This window comes from Myodes glareolus, chromosome X (genome assembly GCF_982192425.1).
Source record: "Myodes glareolus chromosome X, mMyoGla1.1, whole genome shotgun sequence".
Classification (NCBI taxonomy): domain Eukaryota; kingdom Metazoa; phylum Chordata; class Mammalia; order Rodentia; family Cricetidae; genus Myodes; species Myodes glareolus.
The window spans coordinates 125,618,610-125,635,960 of record NC_142053.1 but is presented as its reverse complement, the minus strand read 5'-3'; the positions used below and the strand labels follow the sequence as shown (position 1 = coordinate 125,635,960).

At 45.2% G+C, this 17,351-nt stretch overlaps 1 protein-coding gene across 4 annotated transcripts in view; it reads left to right on the top strand.

Moving 5' to 3' along the window:
- Window positions 1–17,351, top strand: part of LOC125405249 (protein FAM156A/FAM156B-like) — a 45,968-nt gene that overhangs the window by 22,693 nt on the left and 5,924 nt on the right. For 2 of the 4 annotated variants that reach the window (XM_087903197.1, XM_087903196.1), the window contains exon 3: window positions 15,163–15,296. The gene's annotated coding sequence lies outside the window, so the exon portion shown is untranslated. Of the gene's footprint in view, window positions 1–522; window positions 569–11,929; window positions 12,217–15,162; window positions 15,297–17,351 lie in introns of those variants that run through there. The other 2 variants (XM_087903198.1, XM_087903195.1) reach the window with 2 other exon arrangements.

The following is a 17,351-nucleotide window of genomic DNA, read 5'->3' as shown; positions in this document are numbered from 1 at the left end:
CACCTAGGGTACTGTCTGGTGGAGATGCTTCTGCTTGGTTAACCTGACAGAAAAAGACAACTGAGGGTCACAGATGCTGCCAACAAGTCTGTGCAGGGCTGCCAGGGCCAGACAAAAGAGGGACACATGGAAAAAGTAGAGAGCAAATTGGAATGCTTGGGCAATGAGCTAGTACTTCAATCAGGTGAGAATCTGCCTTCCTGCTCTTGTACTGGGAGGCATCTGCATTGTAGCTACAGACTCATGTGCCCAATTAGTCAGCCTGAATTTGCTCACCAGCCTTCGAATTAACCCATGTTTGAGGGGCTAACTGTGTGCACTGGCCCCTGGGCATATGGATTGATGGGTACAATTCTTCTCTGAGGCCAGATCTGAGCCCGAGAGACTATACGAGATTAGTTGGCTTGTACTACAGAAGTTTGTATCCTCTCTTAAAAATTATTTTTATCTTTATGTGTATGACTGTTTTGTTTGTTTGTATCTTGTGTATGTATGTGCATCACATGCATGTGGTGCCCACAGAGGCCAGAAGAGGACATCAGATTCCCTAAGAACTGAAGACACAGATGTGAGTTACCATGTTGGGTTTGGGAATTGAACCTGGGTTCTCTGCAAGAGCAGGAAGTGCTCTTAACCTCTGAGCCATCTCTCCAGCCCCTATATCCTCTTTTAGTAAGAGCTCCAGAGTTAGGGATGAGATGAAAGATGCAGTTCTCCTCTCAGTTTGACTGAAAGAATTTGATTATAGAGGTTGTAATTCTCTTGTCTGGTCACCTTCCTGAACCACTTCTACTGCACAAGTAATTGCAACAATTAACAGCCACCTACTATTACCATTGACCAAGTACTTTGAATCACCATCTTTCAGTCACTGAATAAGTAAGCTTGTTTGAAGTTCCAGGTGAGTAGCTCATCTGTAGGGACAGGATCCAGAGGAGAACTGGGTATGATTTAGACCACATCCTTGCAGGAAGATGCCCCCACTCTGGTGTGTGTGAGGAGAATGATACTAGAGTTTAAGTAGCAGTACCCTGGAAATAGAAGACAGCTCCTCCCTCCTCACCTGAGGGGAGTGTGGAAGGGTTTTCACAGGACAGACCTGTGGGATGGAAGGTTTATGAAGTGGATAGCTACATTAGACATGCCACAGAGTCAAGACGGGTGAAGACAGTGATCTAAGGCACTTGGGTTTCCATCTTTGGCCTGGTGGATCCAATACCACCTCTGGGGTTTGCACAACTCTCTGTAGAGTGATGTGCATCTCTGTAGTGTAGATGTGCTGTTGTCAATAGAAGGGCCTCTTCTGGCTCTGTTGGTCCCTGTGTTCTTATCTCTCAGACAGAGACTAAAATTGAAAAGTGACACATAACATGGGCTTGGAGGTGGGTCATTTAAGTGCCTTTTAAATGGCATTGCCTCCCCAAGGAAAACTCAGCAGTTGTTTCTGAGGCCAGCATTACCCACCAATGGACTCCAGGGATGTTGGGTAAGGGCAACATTGGGGAAGGCCAACAAAGTATTGTCCTAGAACTTTTCAGAGTGGCTTTGCCAGGATGGACATCTGCCTTTCACATGTGGACATAGTGTTGCAATGAAAAATATTCCACTGGTGTATAACGTTGATATCTTACCAAGTGGTATGTATACAAAGGGTATCAGCGTGACTGTAAAAACAGCCTAGCATGTCTTTCCTGAGCAAGCCCTTATACACTCCCTGTAGATGAGGAGGGTAAGGAGCTCTCCTTGGAGATCCTCTTTGGTTGGAGTCAGGCAGACTTGGGATGTGACTTCTCGATTCACCCTTTTCTCCATGAGATACCAAACGTCTCCCACTTTGTTTCTTTTCTTCGTAACTGGCCCCAAATGTCAGTGATCTTGGTGCCTATCTCTCAAGTGTTACCATTACAGGCGTCTTCCACTTAGCCAGGCATTGTTTTCTTGGGGTTCAAATACTTATTTCTTTGGGACTTTGAATTTTTTGTTTTGTTTGTTTGTTTTTGCATGAGTGGGAATTGAACTTAAGGTTTCATATCTGCTAAGTAAGTATTCTATCACTGGGCTATATTCCTAGTCTCTCTGGACCTTTGTACACTAAAAACTATATGTACGAGTAATACCTAGGCTCCAGGAAGAGTCATCCTGATGTGTCTAATGTGCTTCTCCCATTGGGCTACTAAAAAGTAGCATGTTACTATGGAGAACATGATGCTGGGGCCTCTGGGAAGCTAGCCATACCTCAAGTCATATTTGAGTTTAGAGTGGCAGTGGTGGGACTAGTAACACTCCAATCTTTTCTTTTGTTGTTCACTTGTTCAAAATTCTCTGATGGTGGTGTTTGTTTGCTTTTTTAACCTCATTTATTTCTCAGTGGTATCTAGTAGTTGGTAGACTGTATATTCTTCTTGGAGGGCCAGTAGACTATATCCAGAACACATTATGACATTTTGTGAAAACAAGCTTAATTTTTACAGAAAAGCATGTGCGCTTGCCTATGTATATGCCTTTGGGGTGCACATGGACATGTGTGGGCATGGGCGTATGTGTAGAGATAAGAGATCAATGTCAGGTTTCTTTCTGAGTCACTCTGCATCTTTCTTTTTGAGATAAAATCTTTCTGTAAACCAGGAACTTACTGTTTTGGCTAGGCGAGGCTGCCTGGTATTGAACTCCAGAAATCTGTCTGCCTCCTCAACTTTGGATTTGCAGATATGTGCCCCTGTGACCATAGTTTTGTGTATTGGTGCTGTGGATTAAAGTCATGACCTCATGCTTGTATGGCAAGCAATTTAATGACTAAACCCACTCCCCAGTGACCAGGGCACAGGTTACATCTCATATTTAGGCATGTTGTGCTAAGTAAGAGGAGTTAGAATGGACTACAGTGCATGGAGCTAAACTTCACGTGTGTCCCAATATTTTCTATTTTCTATTGCTCTGATGAAACACCATGACCAGAAGCAACTTGGGGAGGAAAGGGTTTATTTAATGTTACAACTTGTAGTCCGTCATCCAGGAAAGTCAGCACAGAAGCTCAAAGCAGGAAACTGGAGGCCATGGAGGAGTGCAAAGAACATCCTCTCACTATCTGTGGCATCAATTGAGAATATTAAAAACACTGCCATGTCCCTTCCAGGCTCCCTGACTGGGAACATGGCTGACCACTACACCCCTGAAGATTCACAATGGCCAGTCCCTGTGCTAAAAGATTCCAAGTCAGTACAGTTTGTAGGTGGCATTAATCTTGCAGTGAAGAATTATTTCACCAAAATGCAGTCAACAATGAGGAACACTCCTGTTTAGTCGTTGTACAAGGATGCCATGAAGTGACACATTCTATCTCCATTTCTGCTGCTCTCGCTTCCCCGTGAAGTATATCCTTAGCCTGGATACTGCCACAGTAAAAAAGATTAGGGCCAGAATTCTCACTCCAAATTCAAATGCAGCAGCAGGTCCATGAGAACTAAGGGAAGATCTATGCTATATGTATCCTGCTCCTTCTCTGAAAGTCCTTTCAATGCATATGTTTATTTTCTTTATGTGCTATTATTTATTCTGATATTTATTTTTATAGTATAAACTACATAATGTGATGTTTTGCATGATAGAGAGTGAAATAATGGCTCCATTCAAGAAAGTTATCTTTGTTACCTCTCTGTACTCTACCTTCCTTTAAGCGTTAAGCAGAAAACCTTGCTCTCAGATTCTACTCCAATCAATCAGTCCATTTGGAGAATTCTAACAAATCGCCATCACTTGCCCCTCAGTCAAAATATCAAAACTTTTGGGTTTGCCTTCTTATCCAGCCACACCCTACATAAGATGGAAAGCCGGGAGGTTAATTGGAAGTCAGGCAGGAGAAGTGAAGAGGTGCATGACAAAGGAAATGTCACCTGTCAGGCTGTAGAAATCATGGGGAGATATACAGGGCCTTTAGTCCATATAAAGGATTAAAACCAACCAACCAAACCCTGTGTACTGGTTAGAGTTTAGACAAGGGTGCAGCAGCAGGAGGGGTATGCTGCAGATGAGGGTTAGGCAGGGTCAGATGTGCCTTGTCAAGGAGGTGGGGCATTATTCGAAGTGTAGCAGGCAGCTTCTCCAGAATCTGGCAGGAGTGACGTGACCTTATTAGTAGGTGGAGATGATTCTCTAATCATGTCAGATTAGAGAATGAGTGGCAAGGTGCCAAGACTGCCGGCAGAAAGAGAAGCTATGAATTGATGGTCGTGGTGGTTTGAGTAAGAATGGCCCACATAGGCTCATATAGTTGAATGCTTAGTCACCAGGGAGAGACACTAATTAAAAGGATTAGGAGGATTAGGAAGTGTGACCCTGTTGGAGGAAGTATGGGATAGGGGATGAGCACTGACATTTCTAAAGCCCAGACCTGGCCTATTCTCTCTCCCTCTCCCTTTCTCTCTGCCTGTGAGTCAGTATGTAACGTTTCAGCCCCAGGGCCACGTCTACATGCATGGCACCATATTCCTCACCATGATGCAATGGACTAAGCCTTTGAAAGTATAAGCAAGCCCCAATTAAGTGCTTTGCTTTAGAAGAGTTGGCTTGGTCACGGATCCTTTCACAGCAATAAAACACTGGTTAAACAGTGGTGGTTGTGAAGGGCAGACAGGAGGGTGAGTAGACAAGGGCGATGGAGACATGGACTCTTAACCTTTGCCTGAGACTTCTATATGACCCTGAGCATGGAGGTATAGAAGTGCAACATTCACTGATAGGAAATCCTAAAGAAATGTATTGTAAAAACCCTTGTGGTATATGCTAAAATAGGACTGCAGATGTGTCGGTTACAGAGAGAAGATGACACAAAATTATCCTTATTGGAAAAAGGGGCCATGAGACCAGGATTGCATCTTAAAGTGTGAAAGCATTAAAAGAGATGTTATCTTATATTACAGACACAATGAATGGGGCCTTAAAGGGAAAGAGAGGTTTCCTTTCAAAACCTGGAGAGAATATCCATTAAAAAGGGTAGCTTAAATTAAACATAAAAGAAAACGCCATCATGAATAGATTCCAGAGTGGACATGAGGCTTCAGAGAAATCTCCACAAGAGAAAATATCTGAATTTTATACCCTTTCAGAGGATGGCAGGATGTTATGTACCACATGATTTTGTTCAATGTAGCCCATGTGACAAAGATCATAGTAGGGCAAGGAGAAGCATAAATTAGAAGCTTTAAAATTGTGTGTGCGTGGGTGTGTGGAGACCTATGCAATCACCGTGGCCAGTAGAGTGTCAAGCTGAGTGAGGCAGGAAGGAAGTTCAGTTCAACATGACTCACCAGCGCTGATTAAAACTTCTAGAATCTGACACTGGGCAGTTTAATTTAGGCATATTTAAGTAGAGTGCAATTTGGAAGACAGTGTCCCATTGTAACACAGTTCCATATGCACAATAATACTTAAGGCATAATTACATTGAAACTCATTTCAAAGTACATGTCACTTCTTCCATAAAGATGGGATCTATAGATAGACTGCATGTATCATCTTAAAGGTCTGTGGGGGAATCTCATCTGGTCTCAATCATACCGATAGCGCAGAGGTCACCTAGTCTAGTAACTAGCTCTAGTCCTGTTTGTAAGACTCTGGGACAACCAGATATGGTCTGGCCCTACATATAGTACAGACGTCACCAGGCTATTAACCACATTCATTCCCTGTAAATAGAGACTGCTCATTCATTTCCTGGCTGCCCTGACCTGAATAATTACGCAGAAACTATATTTATTACTTCACTGCTTGGCCAAAAGCTTAGGCACATTACTGGCAAACTCTTATATCTTAAATTAACCCATTGCTAACCATCTGTGTATTGTCATGAGGCTGTGGCTTACCAGTTAAGGTTCTGGGTGTCTTTTTACTACAGCAGCTACATGGCATCTGCCTCCTTTGGCAGCTACATGGTGTTTCCCCGACTCTGCCTATGCTTTCTCTCTATCTCTGATCTGTTTTCCAGTAAGGCTGTATTCTGCTAAGCCGTTGATCCAAACAGCTTTATTCATCAACCAATAAAAGCAACACATATACTGAAGGACATCACACATCAATTCCCAGCCTCCTGGGTAGAAAACAGGTTATAGGCTATCCATATCTTTGAAGAGACAACCCTGTGTGTTTAACATTCTTAGTTTCTCTGGTGCTCCACCTGTGAACACAAGGACCTCTGTGTCCACAACATAAAACCACAGCACAACTGGCTTCTTAACTCTTGGTTACAGAGTGGTGGAGGGCGTGGGGTGATTTCTTCAGGGTGTGAGATCTGACTAATTTGCAGTGACCAGCAGTTTAGGAGAGCAGGTCCATGATGTCACAGTGTGCAGATAATTTCATCATCTATTCAAGATGCAAACAAATTCACATAATAATGAGATGGAAGTGCTTGTTTATCTTTACATACAGAATTAAATCTTGATCTGAAGGACTTAGAACATTTTCAACATTTCTCAGAGTTGACTGACATTTTCATTTTTTCTTTTCTTTTCTTTTTTTTATTTTAAAGACTGAGTTTCTCTGTAGCTTTGGAGTCTGTCCTGGAACTCACTCTGTAGACCAGGCAGGCCTTGAACTCACAGAGATCCACCTGTCTCTGCATCCAGAGTGCTGAGTTAAAGGCATACACGACCACCACCAAGTGACATTTTGATTTTATAATAAATGCTGAGAATTCAGCCTCATGTACATAAGTAGTATAAAATGACAAAACAGAAGTATGCTTAGAACCATTTTACAGATTGTTGAAAATTTTATCTGAATCCTAAATCAAAATTTATTTATACATTTAAAAAATTAACCCAAGTCAGTAACTCAATCATATTAAAATAATTATTTATTTGTTTCTTACAACCTGACTGCTATTTCCCCTTCTCTTCACCAAGTCCTACTGTCCACCACTAACCCCATCCACTCTTCTGTTTCTGTTTAGGGAAGGGCAGGCCATGGATGTCAACCAAACATGGCATATCAATCAAGTTGAAGGTAGGACGAGGCAAATCAAGCATTTTAACCCAATACAATCAAAAGACATTTGGTACTTTAGTGCTGAGTAATGATGGTAGGAGAAAGAAATGCCTTTGTTTCCCGTGTGTTTCTATAAGAGCAGAGAAGTCTGTGTGTACAGGAAAACACTGTAATTCATGGCATGAGGACTGACGATAGTGTTGATAGCCCAAGGTGTTCCACGTATCTCTGATGGTACAGCACAGCATGGATCGGTGGCACATGCACAAGGCACAGATTTGTGTGCTCAGAACTAAGGTTGTAGTGATGTCACACAGTGCAGCGGGGCAAAAGCTGCCAGAATTACCTTAGATATATGACACACTTGATTTCAAGGTAAATTTCATTGTTGAATGTTCAATTTTTTTCTGTACTGAATGTTCCTACATTCAGTAGCTGTGGACTAGGGAACCAATAGTGGTGGCAGGTAGAAAGACTTGTAAAGATCTCCCATAGACAGCTATGGTGGGTGGAACTGGCTAGTCCTCGGGCTTGTGGGGCTGGTGGAGAGAAGCACCTATGAAGGATGGCTTCAAATCTATATACTAGTGGTTCTCAACCTTCCTAATGCTGTGACCCTTTAATACAGTTCCTCATGTTGTGGTGATACCCAATCATAAAATTATTTTTATTGCTACTTCTTAACTGCATTTTTGCTACTGTTATGAATTGTAATGTAAATATCTGATATGCAGGATATCTGACATTTGGCCCCTAAAGTGGTCCCGACATTCTGGTTGAGAACCACTGCTCTAGCCTAAGCAACAGGAAAGAAGTGGGTGCCTGACAGGGAGTAGTAAGGGAGGGAGAGTTGTGCAGAAGGTGTGGGCTGACGGCTGGTGTTTGGATTAATCTTGTGAAATTCAAGCACTTCTTCCCCTTTAAAAAAGTCTTTAAAGTTATTCATTGAGGCTTTCACACATACATAAAATGTATTATGATCACAGCTACTACAAATTTAACCCTTTTCCTATCCTAGACAAACCTGAACATATCTTCTTTCCAAATTCATGTCTTCTTATTCTTTCTTCTAAAAAGTGTCTAGGCTGGGCTGTGGTGGCACAAATCTTTAATCCCAGCACTAGGCAGAGGCAGGTGGATCTCTGTGAATTAGAGGTCAGCCTGGTCTACAAAGCAAGTGCCAAGACAGCTAGGGCTGTTACACAGAGAGGCCTTGCCTTGAAAAATCAAAAAAGTGTCTAATTAGTGATGTCTATCTGCACATGGTATGTGCTATGCCATCCACAGAGCACGGGCAGCTACCGGTGGCCCTACCCCCAAAGAAAAATGACTCTCCTTTTCCATGGCACCATTGCCTTCCAACAGTTCCTCAACTAGGGGAAAGGCCTAGTGAGACCCTCCCTTGTCCATGCTAGAATTTTGACAAGCTTCATCTTGTTTAGGTGACCACAGGTCCCGTGTGTTCATGAGCGCAACAGACACATCAAGACCTGAAGGCAGCATTTCACGCAACCCTCCCCGTCATATGGGTCATACACTCTTCTCCCTCTACAGCCCTTCCACAGTGTTCCTTGATCCTTCTCTGGTTAGGGTTTATATAGCTGTCTACTTGAGGGCTAAGTATGTAGTCTCATTTGCCAGCTATTTTACCAGTTATGAATGCATGCATTAACCACTGTCCATAACAAAAAGCATCTCCTTTGAGGAAGGTTGAGAGTGACTCAGACATATAAGTCTAAGCAAACTTTGGAAAGCAGCTTGATAACACAACCATTTACCAAACTAACAGTAGCAAGCTACCCCATAGGGCCTATGACCTCTGCAGCCATGGGCTTTTAATAAGATTTTCAGTACCAGGTATGGATTTTCTCTTGTGGGTCACAGCTCAAATCTCATCAGAAATTGGCTGTTTACCTTTTAACAACCATGCTTCTATTGTACCACATCTTGCCTGGTGGTACTACAGCATGCAAGATTAGCACTAGCTAAGTTCACAGATGTCTTTTCTCTTTCTGTGGCCGGAATAGCATATCTGGCACTATAAAAGCTTGCCGGAAGGTAGGAAGTTTCCTAGTTAGCTCAAGATTGACTTTTCTATGTCCCGCAAAAAAAAAAAAAACCCTCAAATGCTTATTCCTGGAGTGACTTGGGAAGCTGACCAAACTAACGTCTGTGTCTAGGATGTCTACCTGTTATATGACAACAATCACAAGGTTTAGAAAAAGTTCTAATTGGTTTCATTTGATTAGTCTCAGAGCAAGTTCTCTGCTTCTACCTCAGGTTGTGGTGATCCTTATGAGCAGGTATTGATCAGATAAAAGGTTATGTCTTGACTCACCTATATGTCTGCATGGACTTACAGATCTTCTTTGAATATTTTTACTATCGTACATCAAGTATTGACAATGTGAAAAGAAAGAAAATATGAAGAGGGGAGGGTGCTGAGGGAAGAGGATTTCAAGTTGGAGCCAGTCTGAGATACACAATGATACAACCTTTTCTGAAATAACAGCAGCAAAGTTGTTGTGAAAAGAGTCAGGGTGTACGATCAGCATGCGGAGCGTTAAAGCCCAGCAGGCTGTCTCTGAGAACTAGCAGCCCCATCTGAAACCTTCAAACACTCCACAGCTGCGCTTCTCCTTCCAGGAGGGTGGGGGAGGGCCTTTCCACCCATGGATGCTGTCTGGTCTTACACACTGCCCTGGAGCTTTGAGTGCAGCATGACCTGAGGTGGCTAAAGAGTCTGGAGTTCAGGAGAGGACTGAGCGGGTTGGGAGGATCTGGAAAGCAGCAGCATGTGGTTGCCAGGGTGAGGTCATCAAGCCCTGGATCTGAATCAAGGATGCAGCACTCAGTGCTTGTGGAACTCTAGTCATATTGTATCAGTGGACACCAGGGCAGGGGGCAGAACACAGCTCACAGAGCTAGGGAACTTGCTTACTTCATCTATCTAGGACTCAGTTACCACTTTTTTCCTTTTTCTGTCTTGAAAGGTCAGTGCTGGCCAGCAAACCCACAGTCCCACACCTGCTAACCAAGCCTTCTACCACCCTATTACATCCCTGCAATGAATAGTTGTTGTCTCAGGCTATAAATGATACCTGGGTGACGCAGCACCTGCCTAGTTTGTGTGAGGCCCAGGGTTCGATCACTAGCTCAGAAAGTTACAACATTTGTAACCATGAGGATAATGATGATATTCCAGGATAATACCCAGTTTTGCCTTCTTTATTCAGATCATGAAACCATTACTTATCCAAAGCAAAAAGAGTTGTTTATGAGTGAGCTACTCCCAGGGAAAACAAAAACGTCTTGGGCTGTGAATGCACCTCAGTTGGGAGAGTCCCTAGAAACTCTGAACCAGGCCCTGGGTTCCTTCTCCAGCAATGGACAAACCTGGTATGGTCACGCACACTTGTAATGCCAGAAATTGGACCTGGGAAGCAGGAGGGTCGTGACTTGAGGTCATCCTTGACTACATAGCAAGTTTGAGGCCAGCCTAGGGTACATAACACCATGTAGCAACACGCAGCAGGAAAGATCCCTGTGTCTGCTTGGGCAGGTCTTTGCTCACTGTTATGGAGAATGTGGCACTCCACTTGCTTCCCTGAATTCAGTCCTGGTAAAGAAATCCATTCACAGTATTCCTTTCAGGTAAGTGGCTGCCATAAAGGATCCCCCTTCACTGTATATGTTGTGTTATGGCTTGCGTGAATAAGAAAATTCCTAGAAAGAAGCTGTGCCCACTAAAGCTGATTGACCGAGTAAAATGTCAGTGACTGTGGAGAGTTTGGAATATTACAGAGTCGGGTTCCACTGGGAACTTATCTTTTACTGCCTTTAGCTATACATTCCTCGTACGAGCTTTGCTATACATTCCTTGTCCACCTCTCTGGTGGACCTAGCATCTCTATAAACGGATAAAAGCCTTTGGAACATATTGACATGCCCCTTGCTCCCCCACTCAAGGCTGAGAATGGTATCACATAGAATCGACTGGATGAGATTGGTATCACGTAGAATCTGAGGTCTGCGCTTACTGTCCTTCTACCTGTAACACTCTTTGCTGTCTGCATCAGTATATTATAAAGATGTCTTCATGCATGACTTTCTTTTTCACTGTAAGAATTTCACGAGGCTGTTCCCACATTGGAAGACGGACCTTGCAACAACCATGGCCACTTCCATTTGACTCTAGAATAACTGCTGAGGTGAAAGCTGTGTGTTTGCATTGAGCTTTGATGAGCAAGACCTCTCTTGTCATGATCTGCAATGCTTCTGGGTGACAGGCCCTCCTACTCCTAAACTTTTTTTCTCATGGACAATCCACTCAGGTGAGAAGCTACTTCTAAACTACCTGGGCACAGAGATAAAGAAAAAAAAAAAACCCGCACAGCAAGCAGACTGAGAGTTCAGTTCCCCTGATTCCTCTCCCACCCCATTTGCCACCACAGCTGACTTCTTCTCCCTCACGAAACTGCAAACTAAACAGCAAATTCACCTAGACACTCGATCCCCACGTCTGGCAGCCTCTGTGCAACTCATTTACTTCGTTGGTTTTTCTTTTCCCATGAGCGCAGGCCCTCACTCAAAGACATCCAGTTAACTCAAGGAGCAGAGACTCATCTTCCCTGCACTCTGTGGACCCCAGCTGACCAGAGCATCCCCAGGCAGGCGGCTCTCAAGAACTCTCCTAGACTCCCTGGAGCCCCCATGTGCTGTCACCTCCGCTGCCCACAATCTCTTCCCCTGACACTAGGGAGCACCCCGCGGTGGGGAGGTCGCTGGGGGCTGCTGCATACTGTCCCATCCGGAGAGCAGCCTCCATAGAGACCGCAGCTCCCTGAGCCGGACAGTGCGGGCTGCGACGCCCTATGCACTGTCACTCCCACTGCTGGGAAGAAAATCGCTGCCGCCTCCCCGGAGATTCGGGCTGAAGCAGAGGCAGCTAAGGAAGATCCCTTTCCTTTAAAGTCTTCCTTGCCTGGCAGACACCAGCTGGGCCTGCACTCCCTGCCTGCACCGCCAAGGCCTCTCTAGCCTCTGGAGGACCGCTCCTCTTGATGGTCTTAACCCTTGCTGTCTGAGAGCCAAGCTGCATTTCCAGGGTTGAGCAAAGGAAGTGGTACTCTGGCGGCCAGACTGCTGCACCTGTTTCTCAGAGGAAACCTCCGGGAGACAGCCAGAGAGAACCAGAGGGAGAATGAGAGTGAGACAGTGAAGGCTTCGAGAGAGGTTCAGAAAGAGGGCATGAGGGTTCTGAGGAGATGGAGGGAGGGAGAGATCTGGGAGCAACAGGCAAAAGAGGGAATTGGGAACCAGTGCGGGGAGGGCGTGGGAGGGGAGGAGGGAAGCTCCCTGGGATGGACCAAGTTGATGTGAAACCCAGAGAGAAGCTTCTAGAATGGGGCTTGTGTGCATGTGGGTCTAGACCAGGATCCCTCCTTGGCGAGCCAGCATGGTGCTTTCTGAGAAGCATCCTTGTTTTTCTCAGAAGGCCCATCTCTTCAGTGTCAGAATCATGGTTGAGCTATCTCTGTGGGATTGATTTCTCTTTCTCTCCCCGGGGAGTGTAAGTTTACAGGGAGAAGGGACCACCATTTCCTGTAGTTACCATTAGGCACCTGGGCTGTCACGGGGCTCAAGTCTGTGTTCAAGCTCACAGATGACTTGTTTCCTTGGCATTGCCAGCCGCCCACCCCATCTGCCGCCCTACAGTGTGAGACAGAGTCCCTGAAGAGTTCCTGTTTTCAATGGAGAACAACATTAGCCAGATAGAAACGTGAGAGAAACTCTCCTTGAGATTCCTGACAAACATGAGGACCAGAATGTGACTTAGAAATAGACGGGTAAAAAATTAAGCTCTGTGATTTCTGTGTCAGCAGCAAGTGCTTGGAGAGATTTCCTCAGATGCCAGCTGCATCAGAAGATACTCAGAGAGAAGGCCTAAGTGTTGCCCTGGCTTCTGGAGGACGGCTGATTCTGGCCTGGAGGCCTCTGTGGAGTGGGAGGTTGCTTGTTATGATTGTACAGGTTTCCATTTGCCTTCCCGATATGGTTTCTCTAGATGGACTCACGCTGTTGGCAGAGTATTGATGTGTGTGTTGACCTCTGTGTGGGCGCTGCTTCGTTAGTCTTGTCCAAAAGGATCAAGTGAGGGTCCTTGTGCAGCTGAGCCTCGTGAGCAGTAGAGAAGGGTTCCTATATTTTAAGGAGAATTATTTCAACAGCTCTCTGTCAAAGAGGCAGTGTCTTCACCTACAATACTTTGGCATCTAAGAAAATGTTTTCTCGGTAGCTTTTGTGAGGAAACACTGGCTTTATTTTTGTTTTTCAGTTACTGTGAAATTTGTACATGGGATTGCAGGAGATGGCTAAGTTAAGACCATGGCTGCTGCCCATTTTCTTTAGTCAGCCTGAGGGTGGAAAGGAAACCCAAGATACTCCTTCGGGGCTGGAATGGGCAGTCAGTTGTGTATTGCGAGGGCTAGCTGCCTTCTCAAGTGATAGTTCTTTGCTGAAACAGAAACTGTGTCCAAAATTTGTTTACCAGATGGTGAAGAATTAAAGGTAGGGAGACCTCTGCTACCTAGAAGATGGTGGATGCAAATTCAAGCCGGTAGGTGGCAGTCCTGAGAGGACAGATTACTGTGGCTATTAGTAAAGACAGCCTGAAAGGAAATGGCCACCATCAAAAAATACTAGCTGTGTGACCATCAGTGAGTGCCTGAGCTTCTTTGATCGCCAGCTACCTCATCTGCAGGGAGGATGGCAACACTGTTTGAACAGCCCGAATGTGAGCCTGCCAAATCCAAATGCGCCAAGTCCTGAGACTTTCCCGGCACCACTTTGAAACCAGACACAAATTCCAAAGCTGATCTGCTCCTGGCAGCTTGTTACAATGGAAGCAAGGGTAGGGAAGTGCCTCAGTGGTCGAGCACGTGCTTTATGTGCCTGGTGATCTGTGTTCAGTGTGAGCATGCACACAGACAAACAGAAAGATATTCACACATAGAGATGCTTTAAATAGGCATGAATTATATCAGTAAAAAATTGTATGAAATCACCTGTAGGTTTTGTGTATATGAAAGGGAAATCAATTTTGGGTTTCATAGCCCTAAGATATCTCATCATATGTATGCATATATCATCTACTCAGAAAGAAAACGCAGTGTCAGGGAAGGGCTACCCAGCCTGTACAACAAAACCCTCCACACCCAGGCTAAGCCCTTCTTGATCATGGAGCCCCAGGATCTTCTCTGTGTTTTATTCCTCTCTGCTGACACCATCGCAGGTCTTGTTGTAATTCTCACATCCGGTCCTGATGTTCAGATTAGGAGTCCTCTGAGCAAGGGGATCTTGCAGGATTTATGTGTGAATACAGGAAGCGTCACAACTTATTGTTCTGATCACCCAGGAAATGCCTGGGTCATTTCTCCCTGCAGTGTCCAGCGTCTAGAAGTTTGTGTGATCAGGGTAGCGGCCACACAGCCCTCCGTGTTCTGCAGTGGTATCATGCCAGATGTTTTTAGTGGGACCGCCTCTGTTCTGAATGACCATGGCACATCTGATTCTTGAGTTCCTGTTCCTTTGGGGAGATGACAAGTTTCGTGTCTTCTCTCCCCACTGTACCTGAAGGTCTAGCAGCAGTGCAGACCCCAGTGTCCCCCTTTATTGTATGTGTCACAGAACGTTGCTTCACCACACTGGCCTCGTTCTGAGGGTTGGACTCCACTGGTCATGTTATTGATGGTTGCACTGTGTCCCCAGAAAAGACATACACGCCTGGCGAATGCACTCTGCCTGTCTGGTGGTGTTGTCTTGTAGGAGACACGAAGGTGTCACGCAGGCCGTGGGTAGGAGGCTCTAAGCTGTAAAGGCAGAGATTAGTGACTGTGGTGGGCAGGAGGGCTTGTCACTGGTGAGCAATGACTCTCTTCCCCCTGGTGCTTTGCCCTGCCCTCTGCCCTTCCCTGAGTCCTTCTTTTCAACTTCCAGTGGCACTCACATCTCACGTCGACGTCTTTACTCACCCATGCAGGAGCTCCCCAAGGTCGTAACTGTGATCAAGGTCCTGCTCGTTTCGTCTTTCACACTCATAATTGGGCATCTCTCAGCGTCCAGTGACTTTGATGTTCTTTTCTAGAGACACTGCTAAGAAGATTTTCTCTTCTCTTCCAGCCTGGTGAGATAGGATCTATCCTGCTGGGCACGGACAGCAGAGAACTCCGGTGAGGCAGGACCTGGACAAACTCACCTGTCTGTGCGGTGTTCCTTGCTGAAATCCAGGCTCTCCCCTGCTGTCCTTTCACGTGGTAGGTGGCCGCTCTTCAGCACCCATTTCCTTGTGCAGATGTGAGATTTTGCCATTTTTAGTAATATGTCATGATATTATCTAACCAAATTGACTAAAAAAATTCTCTTCCCCTCAACTGAAATAAATTCATTTCCTAAAGTGTATTTTATTACAGATGGGAAGGTGAAAAAGATAATATTTAATTTTCAAAGTGATCAACCTCTATTGGTAGCATTTTTGGCCTCCACATTGCATGCATTTGCTTGCGTAGCCACTTATAACTCCTTGTTCACACTGGGGTGCAAGTGAGGGAGAGAAGGAGCCTGGCTAGGTTTCTTTGGGCTTCATAGACTGGCAAGGTTTGTTTGGCAGTAACCAGATACTGAGAGCACAGCATGGCCAGAGGGCAGGTTGGTCAGTGGGTGCCACACCATTTAACCTGGTCTGGGTATCCAGCCTAACTTCCGTGCCTTCCTTGTCTGAACACTGTGCCCCAAGAGAATTTTTAACTCAGACCTCTGGGAACACTTAGAATCTGAAGAGGTATTGCTCCACCACCAAAGTGCAGACATTTGGAGTCAGGCAGACCCAGGCCGGAATTCCATTCTCTGTGATCCTGTGATCTTTAGGCACAATACCCAGGAGCTTAGTGTTGGAACTCTCCTCCACCGCATTTCTCCACAGCTCTCATGATAGAGCCTAGTGTGCATCTACTAGGGACAAGGTGCTGTGAACGGTGATCATGGCCTCTCACTGGCCTCTCACTTGTCCCCCGGACTAGTAATTTAGGTGTACAGATAAGCACGCCTTGACAGCTGAAGCGGGCGTAGTGAAAATACAGGGTGCTGTGGGAACCTTAGGAAGGTCTTCAGACCAAATGGTAAAAAGCAAAGTGTAGGAGGCCTTGTGGAAGGAGTCCTGTGTAAGGTGAACTCTAAGCGGTGGGTTACAGGTGAAAGTATTCTTGATTTGTAGCACCTATGCCAAACATTTCATCAAAGCCTGCCTCCAATATCTACCCCACTGGCCACTATTTGCCAGAGGAATGGGTGAGTGACCCACAGTTCACCAACATGAGTGCAAAAGAATATCTGCTGGGGGCTTAGGGATATCTGCTCTCAAGAAAAATACAAGAATAGAAAGTTCTTTCCTATACTAGGCTCATACCATCTGTAGATTTCAGGAAAAGACTGGTGGTCCTCGATGGCATCAGTAGGTCACAGATTGTACCTGACCAACATCCAACCCCCTCCCTACAGCCTCCTAACTGCTGGCTGAAGTGGGGAATTGCTGTTCTTTCACGAGGAAGGGTTCTCTTTACTCACGGCCACAGGCAGACTTTCTTACATGGTGAGCACAGTGTATCTTTGAGTTTATATGCTTGAGTGGGCAATGTGATATGTTAGTTCAGGACAATAGCTCTAATTCTTGACAAATTCCGAAATAGCACAGATCTCTGTGACTTTGTTTATCATCCATGTGCCTATATATCATCCTGAGAGAAGTTCTGTCTTACCTGTGTAATGAGTTTGCTATTAAGAACCATAGTGTCATTGGCTATGATGGCTCATGTGTGTAATCCAAACACTCACAAGGATGAAGCAGGAGGATTGACTTGTTTGAGAAGAGTCTGGGCTACAGAGGAGACCCTGTTACAAAAATTTAAGAGTGAAGGAGGAGTAGAATTGCATAGGCACATGAGAGGGTTCTCTGAGCAGATGGGAAATGTGAGGAGGAAAGGAAGCAGGAAAGAAAGGGGCACATTTCCCCTCATGACTTCCACTGTTGCTGCTGGGGGATATTTGGGAGACGGACTTTCCACTCACCTTGTGGCCTTCAGCACAGAACACAGGATTTACACTAGACTGCTCGGACAGATCGGGGGCTTTTCTGTGCCTGCCCTTTACTAAGCCTTATGGATGGCCCTTCATCAGAATGCTGGCTCCTTTCCTGTGGGTTCCTCCTCTGTCAACTACACACATGCATCTGATATTGCATGGGAATTTCTAATTCAGTTTTAGTCCTGTCCTTAGGCCAGCTGTTGCTGATTCTTGGTTGGTGGATGCCACAGGAC